The following is an 11,916-nucleotide window of genomic DNA, read 5'->3' as shown; positions in this document are numbered from 1 at the left end:
ATAAGTATAAGGAATCTTACCACTACCCTGGACTATTCCAAAATATCAACCTACAGTTGAACCTTCACTCCAATCTTCAATTGGACTTGATCTTGTAGATGATTTATTCACATGCACGGATCCCAGTATGTAACTAACTCCAAACAACTGAATTATTGTTGTTGGCTGCAAAATTCTTCACTTCAAAACACGTTGAAGATCTAGAAGCACTTGGTTACAAAACCCTAAAGTGCACAAATGCAGTAGCTTCTCACATAGTGGATAAATTCTCTAATTGAGTCTTTATGTCTTTGATGACTTTAAAATAAGCCTTTTATACAGTCTAGGGTTGTAAAAAGAGAAACCCTAGCAATCCAAGTTATCATGAGCCGAAATTCAAATCTAAGAATTCTGAAATTATAAGTCTCGATAGATCGAACTTGCGTTAAGCTTCTTATTAAATCTCGATAAATGCTAGTGTCGAGACTAGTGTAGAGCTTCACTGAATCAGTTTTTCTTCACGTGTTTTTTGGATCAATCTCCTTATCTTTAATGATACCATTTGTTATGTTTGAGCAACATACTTTGATACATTAAAACAACTTAGATCTACCCAATTACAGATAAAGTGCGTTTTGTTCAATTATAAGTCAATACATAGAAAATATGACATTAACAAAGGGAATTCAATTGTCTACAATATAGGGCTCAAATTTATTTCGATCGAATAGTTAGATTTTTGGTCAAAACTAAGGCAAAGCTCAGGTTGACAATTGTCAAAAAAATTTAACATGTTTGAACAAATTAATTTTCATATAAAATTATTAAGTTTAGTTTAAAGGTTTAAATACAAAGATTTGCATGAAAACACACTAATTAAAATGAGTCTTCAATTTTAAAATAACTTTACATATATTTGATATAATTAATGATACTAGTGATAATAATCTTAATTAAATTTTTTTTTTGAATTAATAAAACCTTCACTACAAAAGGTACATGTGGCAAAATGTGGTGTACAATTATAAGACTATTCAATTATGCAAAGCTAGAATATTTTAGAATATGAAATAACTCATTCTAAGATTTTTTTTAGGAGCTCTCTCTCTCTCTCTCTCTCTCTCTCTCTCTCTCTCTCATGTATTTAGTGAGTTTTAGAATTAAAGAAAACCGTTTTCTTGGTGTTTCAAATTTCTGCAGTAATTTTTTCTGCATAATATTTTTGTTCTATAAACTTTGAACCCATGTGCCGTTATTAATATATAAGATATATTAACTATTGATTAAGGCCACGGTTGTAGCTTTTGTCTTGTGCCGTGTTTTTTTTTTTTTTTGGTGTTTGTATTAGTGTTGCACACTGTCTGCATATCATGCAAGTGGGTTTATTGAGATAGTTTATAAACTAGATCTGATGGGTATTGCTTTTAAAACTGTTGAGGCATAATCATATTTTGTAATTACTAATACTTATATATATTTTTTGGCATAGAACTTGCACAAATGAAATTTGTTAGGTTCTAAGACTTTAGGAACTAATGTATTAGAACTTCAATTTGTGTTGGCAAACCATGATCAAAACATTTAGTTTAGGTCTAGACTTGCTCAAAGTTTGATTTAAATTAAGTTTGGAATCGAGTAATTGCAGGAAATTACTATTCAATTTCTGCAAAGCTCAATCAATCGAAAATTAGATTCGATCGATCGAAAGTCGCAAATCAGCAAAAATTAACAAACGTAAAAAGACCATAACTTATCTGTTTGAACCCCAAATCGCGATCTGTTTTTTTCTAGTATTTAAAGGACATCATAAGCTAACCCTAGGTAAGGTTTTCAGAGTTTTTTAGAGAGATTAAAGTGTATCTTGTGCCTCTTTTGTAGATTTAGGGTTTTGCACCCAAAAGCTTTCTAGAGGTTGTTGTTTATGCTGTGTGTGTGAATCTCTTGTGAGATCTAGAGGTGTTTGCCTTCATACATACTTAGGGTTATCAAGATCAAGATTGATGTCAAGAGCTTGGTGATTGTTTCAGTTGTTGCATAAAAAGCTTAAAGCAATACAAGTGGTATACTTGGGGATGCTGTGGATCTGAGGAAGAAGTAGTCTGTGGACTCGGAGCTGTCACGTGGTCGTGGTAGTAAGTTTTCTACTTGAGGTAGCAATAGGATGTTAGTGGTCTAAGTCACTATTGTATAAACTTCAATTCTTTCATAGCGGGTCTTGTTTTACCTTGAAGATAGCTAGGTTAAATTCTCCCCAAGTTTTTTACCGGTTTGGTTTTCCTGAGTTATCATATCGTTGTGTTCTTTATTTTTCGCATTTGTCAATGATATGATTTACTTGTGTTAACCTAGATTTGAATAATTTACCTAAGTTAATCACTTGGCTAAATAACTAAGTTAATCTGTTTGTTTTTAAGGAGTCTAAAAACGTACAGAATTGGATGAGCTCGTGGAAGATGTTATGAATTTGGACATCAACAAAGAATTTATGGATGATAATCTTAGTCATAGTTAGGATTAGTCTACTGTTTGCTCCAATTCTTTCAATATTGATACTAAGCATTTGGCGAGTTCCAAGAATATTGTATTTTTGTTGAACTATGTTATTTCATTTTTATTAAACTATGTTATTTTGAATTTGGGTTGAAGTGTATGCACTTCTTTTAAAGTGTAAAGAACTTATTTCTAGATGAATGTTATATTTTTGTTGAATTATATTATTTTGAATGTGGGTTGAAGACTTGAAGTGTATGCACTGCTTTTGGGATGTAAAAAAAAATTATTTTTAGATGGATGTTATATTTAATATTATGTAGGTTGAAATAGGTTGTGTAACACTCGTGTCAACCCAAAATTACTCGTTTATTAAGTGTATCAAATGGGTTGGGTCAGGTCAACCCGGCTTATTAACAGGTCGAGTTAGGGTTGAAGAATCATGACACGATTATTAAATGAGTTGGGTTAGAGTTGAGTCATTTAATCGAATACCCCTATCTCGACACGACACGACACGACATGCTAACCCGGATTAACACCCCTACAGTGACATCTCACTTCTTGTGTGACATTTTTGGGAGTTTAATTCTAGCCTCTCGGATTAAGGAGGAATATCCTTACACTTGGAGAGAGAGAGAGAGCTTTTAACTACAATGTAAAAACAAAAAAAAGTACCTAAAAAGACAACAATGTAAAACAAGAAATTATTTTAATCATAAATGTAAAGCAAGAATTTTAGAACACACAAAGGCCACCCGCTGGTGGTTCGGATTGTCTCTTATTTCATTCAAGTAGAAATACAAATAAATTTTGGTTATAAATCCAAAAAAAAAAAAGGGAAAGAAGGTAATTAAACTGGTTGCCTTTCTTAATATTAGAAAGTGGGACTGCATCTTTTGTGTCAAATCCCTTTCTAAGGATCTTATGGATCCACACCTTTTTCAAAGTCACAATCCAAATCACCTTTTATGCCACTTCAAGACAAACCATCAGCATCGACAGAAGTCAAAAAACAAAATGAGAATAGAAGAGAGAAATTACACGACAAGCGATGTCTCATTACAATCATATAACATGTTGATTAGACTGATGATCATGTACACCTACTGTACGGAGCCGCCCAATGATATGCATGGTGTTTGTTCACAATTATCCCAAGTGACACACTTGCATTTTGATTGAGGGCTAAATAGGATCAATATTATTTCAATTGTGAATAATATAGATCGAATAATATATTTTTATGTTTACATGTAATATATTCCCATTCAACACTTAAATCTGTGAAAAAAGAACAGAAAAATGGAGAGTTGAGGCGTGTAATATGTTTTTATATATGGTTGAATTTAATTTATCCTTTAATTAAATAATGTCCCAATAGGAAATGTTAATGAACTGATTTTTTTTTTAAACTCGAACCAATAGGAAATTGATTTACATTCATATACATAATTAGCTCGCATACCCTATAATTAACCAGTTAAAGATTGAACATTTTCAGGACTTGGTTTAAAATTTAGTGTTTGCTGCATATTCATGTATCTTGGCTATGCCTACAGTGTCAATTTCCTTTCCCAGCTTGGATACCTGTAGTCTCTGTGTCTTCCCTCGGGAGTTTGCAATCTTTTGAATTTTGTGGTCCATGGCCTATGCGGCATTTTGGTATTCTCCCTTTCCAAAGGTGGGATTGATATCAAATCAGATCAAATCAAAAACATATCATCTTAACCATTACTTGACTTTTTGAGGGTCGGATCAACCTAGTATTATCCGTATTTTTTTTAGGATTTTACTAACGTGTACTCTTAGGGCACACACAATAGTATATTATTTTTGAAAAAAAAGTTTTATCAGAAATTGAAAAAGTTTTACAACTTTTTCAATTTTCCATAAAATGTTTCCAAAAATAGATGAGTTAATGTATGCTCTTAAGACACACAATAACCGGACCTTTTTTTTAACATGCTAAAGAATAAAACTTAATAATATTGTTTTTATTATTCTTTCAATACATATTCGGGCTAAAATAACTAACTTATCATAAATACACATGGCATGCCATAGAAAAGCCATCTCAAAAGAGGAGGATGATGTGGAAGCTCAAATGAAAAGAATTAAAGTCATAAATAATGCCCAAATAGATGAAAATTGGCATTAATTAGATTTGTTTCGAAATAGTTAACAAAGGAGTAGGGCAGTTACCACGAGAAGGTTATGACGGCTTTTTATAACCCCAGTCTACAACTACAAAAGTTAGACGTTTTTGTAATTATACTTTGGTTATGTAATGTATTATAAACACAATTTAAAACACTAAGTATTATTTTTTTCGTGTGTGTTCTAACAAGTATTACTGTTTACTCAAAAAAAATGTTATAAACACTTACCTCAATTGGTTATAAAAGCACACAAATACAAATACACATGCCAAATAGGCATAAACAATGAGGGAACAGTTGTCTTAGTAGTTATAAGAGGTTACTAAGCCCAATTAGCACCGTGACACATAGCATTGGAGATCAATGAGGAAGTAACACATGGAAAGTGTAACTGGTCATAACCATTGAAGCCTTAATAGAGACTTAGTCTATACACTAAAAAAATAAAATTAAAAAAGGCACCATGAAGACACCAGAGAACTTCTTGAAATCATTGGTACGTATACTTAGATTTCTAAGAGATCAATTAGTCTTTGTTGAGAAGATTTTATGTTTATAAGTGCTTCCCTTGTACTTTATGATCAGTTATACCAAGTTTAGTTCCGTTTGATGCAATACTTAGGTCTTTATTTGTATTTGATCTAAATTTATGCTTACTTTGAATTAGTTTGATTTTAGAACAACGACTTAGGGTTCAATTTGTTGCAATCATTCTGATCCAGTTTACTTTGGTTTGATTTACTTCGATTTACAATTCACTTAGATTAGATTTACTAGAAATAAACTTATACATTTTCTCAAAAAGTTCTCTTGATATTGAGGCATTTCCCCACCCAAAAACCTAATCCTTGAAATTAGAGTTCACTTCAATTGGGTTTTGCACCTCAAGTTTCACTTCAAATAATCTGCAAATTTTATTAGGAGACTAGACTTAATTAAAAATTGATTTGACTTAAACAATATAAATCAAATAGCAAATCAAATATATACTCAAATATATAAATTAAATAATATATAAAATTCTTAAATTTACACAATCTAGGGTTTACTACACTTATCCATTAAGTCAGTATTTGTGAGAAGAAAAGAAATGAAATAGAGAAAAGAAAAAAAAAAAAAAGAATTAGCAGAAGCGTAAAACACATTTCAACAATATCAAAAAAAAAAAAAAAAAAAAAAAGGAAAGAAGAAAAAGCAAAGAGCGTGAAAATAAATCCCCTTTATAAAGTATCAACTCATATTACTCGTGAGTCGACTTAAACTGTCATTCTAGTAGATTGAGTTCAGGTTGACACATTTTTCACATGTCCAAAAATCCCTACCTATATCATAATTTTCCTTCGAGTTCAAACATGTAATCCGGTTAGGGTTCAATTGTTTTTTAGATCTAGATTTAGGGATTGATCATGTGGCACTTGGCAACTGACGTGGTGTAGGACCAATTATGCCAATTCTAAATTTTGAAAGAAATTTTATTATTACATTTTAATTTACAATTATTTTTTATTTATATGCATCACAAGCAGTGCATGTGATATAATTTTCCTTCTAATACATCAACAAAATGATAACAATTTGGATATTTCTCATAGTTTAAGGTTTTATAATTTTAAATTTAAACAACAAAAGGTCAATGATTTGGATAAAAAGTTTAAGGGGGCCTTTTTGAAAAAATTGCCCTTTTTTAATCGGGATAAAGCATCCATAAGGTTTTATCAAAAACATTACCAAAGAAAATCCAGTGAGAAACTTATGTACCTATGAAGGTGAATCTAATTAATAATGCCATCAATGACGGCTTTACGTTCAACTCAGGCTGTTTATATGAATATTTTGACTCGAAAAAAATTTAATACAAATAATTATTTTTAAACTAACCTGTTTTATTTTATCTACTTTACCTACCTATTTTATGTAACTTAGAAATATATATTGAATACCATGACTTTAGAATAGCAAGAATTTGGGTTGAACAAAAATAATATTGACCCCAAAAGATAATCCTTAAACCCTAAAAAATAAAATACCAAACCCCACCAACAACAAGATTAGACCAAACAACAAAAAAATTAAATTTAGCCCAAATAAAAGCAATAATAACCCAACCAACAAGAAGATAAAGCCAAACTACAACAAATGAACAAAATATTTAACAGAAAGCCCATTAAAACAAAACATAAAAACCCTTACTCATTCATTCATAACTCGTTCAACCTATTCCACAAAAATAAATTTTAATTTCATTTTTCTGAAAAAAAAAAAAGAAAAAAAAAATGATTCCAAGAGAGATATTCTACTCTCCTTGACTTTGCAATCGTAGCAGCTCTGCTCTCCTTAGTAGCTCAATTCACAGTCACAAGTCACAACAAGTATCATTTACTGCTCTCTCTCTCTCTCTCTCCATTTTTATTTTCTATATCATCATTTTAGACTTTCTCTCAATTTTTAACTTTCATCTCAACATTTTTAGTTCTTACTTTATCTTTTATCAGTTCCTTTCTTTTTTCTTTTCATTTTGTTAGCTTTCAATTTTAACCCTTTTTGCCTTTTCGCTTTGGCTTGACTCTCAAGTTTTATCAAGTTTTATCAACCTTTCGTCACATAATGGCAGGGATGGATCTAGGATTTCAAGCTTGAGGGGGCTGAAGTATAAGAAAAAAAAAACTCCAAATAGGTGTCCATATAGTATTAACAAATTATAAATACACAAAATTATTTTTTCTTGATACATTAAGATGCAATCATCTACTAACAAAGAAAAAAAAACACAAAATAATATATTTTTTTTTTAATACTAGGCTGGTTAGGATTTTTAATTTTCTTGAAGTTAGAGCATTTATAGTAGTGATGCTAAAAAATATACCTTTTAGCATCTCAAAAAGTTATTTTATCTATTTTACTACCTCACTTGACAATACACCCAATATCAAATGTTCTATTTTTTTACCACTTCATTTACAATAATATAAATAACTCATTAAAATAATAAAGGAGGAGAGGGAAATTTAGTTTTTTAATTGAAAGAAGAGAGATAGCCCTAATAAAATATTTTATTTTATTTTATTTTTAACAACTTACTACAGTCAACTAATATTTATACTAGTTTACTATAGTTGCAAAAACTTTAGCTTTGGCTTCTCTAATAACACATGATTTTTTGGTTCTTTGATGGTAAAATAGTTTTTTTTGCCGAATTACAATTACCATTGTGAATGTTTTTATTATTTATGTTATGTTTTTACGTTGGATAGTCGCTAGTTGGACTAGGCTGGCTAGGATGATTGGAAAGGAGGGGGACCTAAGGCTTTGGAAGAGGGGGGCCCAACTACAAAAATAAAAGATATAATAAGTAAAATATAAAAAAAAAATTGGACCAAGGGGGCCTGGGCCCCCTTGGGTTCGTCCCTGCAAAATGGGTTAGAGAAAATTCATCTAAATAGATTAATTTAGGGTTCAAATCTTCCCAACTGGTAGACAAAGACTAAATCCAAATGTCAATCATCACTTTGACCTAAATGAACCCAAAACCGTCCATTTATGCTCCTTTGCTTGCTCACCACTAAAGTCAACTTCGAATTAATTCATCAACTCCACAACCTTCTCTCCCCACCCCCACCAGAAAATTATTACGTACTCCTAGAGTACCATAAATGTCTAGAGTACCATAAATGTGTACTTTCCCCTTTCACATGAATTATGTGTCTCACCATGAATTTAATTAGTGGGACCCACCATTCATGTGAAAGAAGGGAGTATGCATTTATGGTACTTCGGGAGTACACAATAATTTCTCCCCCCCCACACCAAACCTAGCCCAATTAACTCCATTTTAGCATTAATATACGCTAGTTATTGTTAAATTAATTCCAAAAATCAAGGAATCATTCATTCTTGACTATCGGATTAATGAAGGGTACGCCTTTTTACCATTATTTTTAGTCCAAACCAATAGAAATATGACACGTCATTGATTTTAAATTAAATCCACACAAAAGAGATTAAAATTAACTGTTCATAATTACATGTGATCAAACTCAATTACATGAATGTATTTTAGCTGTAAAACTTGATTTCATGATATCTTTTAATCTGATGCTCCGTTGAGGCTTGTGACTCATCGTTTTAATCGTTGAGATTTCAAGATGTATTTTATGTGAAGCAATTGAAAATCCAACAATTGAAAACTATTTTACCCTTAAGATGTGAAATTATTGTTTTGCCCCCATATGGAGTTAAATGCACTTTTTTTAAACTCGGACCGAACCAACTGGTTTGACCGAATTAACCGAGAACTGGTCCTCTCTAAGAACTCAGTTCATCCATGTCATTATTTTGGTAAAAATTGATGAAACTTGATCTTAGTAAATGAAATAACATGTCCAACATACAAACTATTGGGCCACGCACATCTTGTTAGTCAGGAATGAAAAATTAATTAATATAAACCAATTTAAGTATTAAATATATTAAAAAATTAAATAACACATCATGGTTTAACCTCGATTGAACCTCAGTCCAACCTCAAAAACCCTAAACTTCTCCCTTTGTTCTTCATTCTCCAAATTAACAGACCTAAATCAAACCCCAAGAACAAACCCCTTCGTTCTTCATTCTCCACACCAACCAAACCCAAATCAAACCTAAAACAAACCCCTTCATTCTCCATTCAATCCGAGCCTTCGTCACCGCCTTGGTTCAATCCGAGCCGCTGCCTAGAGCCTTCTTCGTGGTTTCCATTTTCCATCTTTGCTAGGTTTGTGTTTATCTCTTTGCTTCGTTGTGGACTTGTTTTTTTATCTCTTCGCTGGGTTTGTGTTTCTGTTATGTTTCACTTCACAAAACTCGAGTCTCAAAGACTCGATTTAACACATCAAAATCGAGTTTCTTAGACTCGAGATGTTAGTTTTCTAAATAATTTAGAAACGTTGCTAACTAACAAAATTATTTGGGGATTATTATTAGTTTGCAATTTTTTCCCATGATGTTTACCTGCTAGCAACGTGAAGGACACAGGCTAGAAGCGTGAGCCTTATTTGCCCAGTTTGACATGCTTTCCAATTTTGCTATAGACTTCTAAAGAAATTTTAAGCACCTTATGGGACTTAAAATATGGAAAATTTGGTATCATTGGAAATATTATGAATTTATATTTCCAATGACACCAAGTTTGACAAAATTGGAGGTCGGTGCAAAATGCTATGGCTTCCGGAAGTTGGTGCATCATAAAATTTTTCAATTTTCATAGCGAAAGTGCACGAGCTTGCATATATGATCATGCTTTGGCCGGAGCATTTTGTAAATTAATATAGGGGTTACGGGCTCTTGTAGCGTTTTCTAGGTATGTGTGATATTTTATGTGACTTTTTAAAATTTGGTTACCCAAAGTTGACCATGATAATTTTTGTCACACAAGATTTTTAAAGATGATTCGAAGTTGTTTGGTTAGGTTTCAATCAAACCCTATTTTCAACTAGGGCTAGGGTTTCTGTTTTAGAGAGTTTTCTCGTTTGTAATATTTTGTTCGTTTTATGTCTGATTTTGGCAATCCACCTATCATTTAAAAAGGAATTGAATTATTTACGTATCAGGACAAGAATCACTTTGATTAAATGGTCAAATGTTCAATCAAAGTTCAATCAAACTTGGTCAAACTTCATATTTTTCTCCAAACTTCCATATTTGACTTATTTTGGTTAAATTTAGCCATATTTAAATATATATATATATAAGTTTCAATATGAACTCAAATTGATCCTTAAACGCATGACTCATGAGTTTGTTTGTGAACACATTCTTATGTTTTAGCTTAACTTGTTTAATATTAGAGCTTAAAATGTATATACCTAAGCATGACTTGTTCACTTGATTAATGAATATAAATTTTTCTTTCCTTTTTTTTTCCAAATCGAACCTAACTTGTTCATAGATTGTTTGGCTTGTTTATAGCTCTAAGATGGACATATTCCATACATCAACAACGACAACCACTTGTTCCAAATGTGACTTCCATTCCATATAAAGTCACAAGGGAATTAGAGGTTAGTGGTCCGAGTCTCCTTGAGTCCATAAGTACATTCATGATAAGTCTTTGACACTAATAAATATACCACCTAAGTTTTCACACTTTCCCTTAGACTTGTGTAGGAGTGCATTTGGAACCCGTTCATTTGCATAATATTTATCAAAATATATAATTTTTGGTAAATTTTATAGTGAATGTATGACAACAATTTTAATGTTAGCTTATTTTCAAAAACTAAAATTTTAATTATTTATAATTAAAAAAAATGTAAGACAATAGGCAAACCCCCTCCCCCCCAAAAAAAAAAACCTTTTCCTAAACACATGTCAAGAGATTGAAAAAGTGGGTGGAAAAATGAATGTACTATAGCACAATTCATACATTTTGTCACAATTATACTATTCAGCATAGACAAATGTTAACAAACACTATGCGGTGTTTGTTAAGATTAAAATAATAGGGGTCTTACTTAATAAAAAAAATTGAATAAATGGAAAAAAAATTGTATAAAATTGACCCTATAACCTACAAGATACTGATATAAAGTTGGGTGGTTGACAAAAAATTTGACATAAAGTGCTAAATTCTTACATAAAGAGGGTGTCTTTTAACACAACTCTTTGGCATATTGCAACTAGTGTTGGCATATTTGGAGAAAAGCTAATCACTTTTTTGCTTTCTTATAAAAAATTTACTTAAATGGTTTACCATAAAGGCATACCTTAATAAAACCCAAAAAATATTTTTACTATGTAATTACTATTTTCCTTAACTAATTACACATTGTTACGATTTTTTTTATACAATATAAAAATTCTACTCTAACCTAATCTAAGTGTATATGTATGTGAAACTCCCTCTTGGAGACTTGAACCCGGCCCTTGCCCCTCACACCCCACAAGCACTTATATATATGGAATGACCATTGCACTAAAGATGTGCGGTGGTCACATTATTACATTAAAATAATAAAAAGTTGTGGAAAAATTTGTAATTACATACCTTTTTATTTACTATGCTGGCAAAAGTCAATCTTTTGTACACAAAACTATACTGGTGTTGGCATATTGGAGAAAAAATAATTGGTCCATATGATAGTGGTAAACAAACAGCCAATCACTATCTATCACATAGCCCTTGTGAAAGCAACTTGTTGTACTAGCATTAAAAAAAAAAATTCGGTTAATGTATGCCTTAGATGAAAATTTGAAAAAATTTGTTAAAAAAATTAATTACTTTTTTGCTTTCCTATAAAAAAATTCC

The sequence above is a fragment of the Castanea sativa genome, chromosome 1, assembly GCF_040712315.1.
Source record: "Castanea sativa cultivar Marrone di Chiusa Pesio chromosome 1, ASM4071231v1".
Classification (NCBI taxonomy): domain Eukaryota; kingdom Viridiplantae; phylum Streptophyta; class Magnoliopsida; order Fagales; family Fagaceae; genus Castanea; species Castanea sativa.
Note: the sequence above shows the minus strand (reverse complement) of the source record.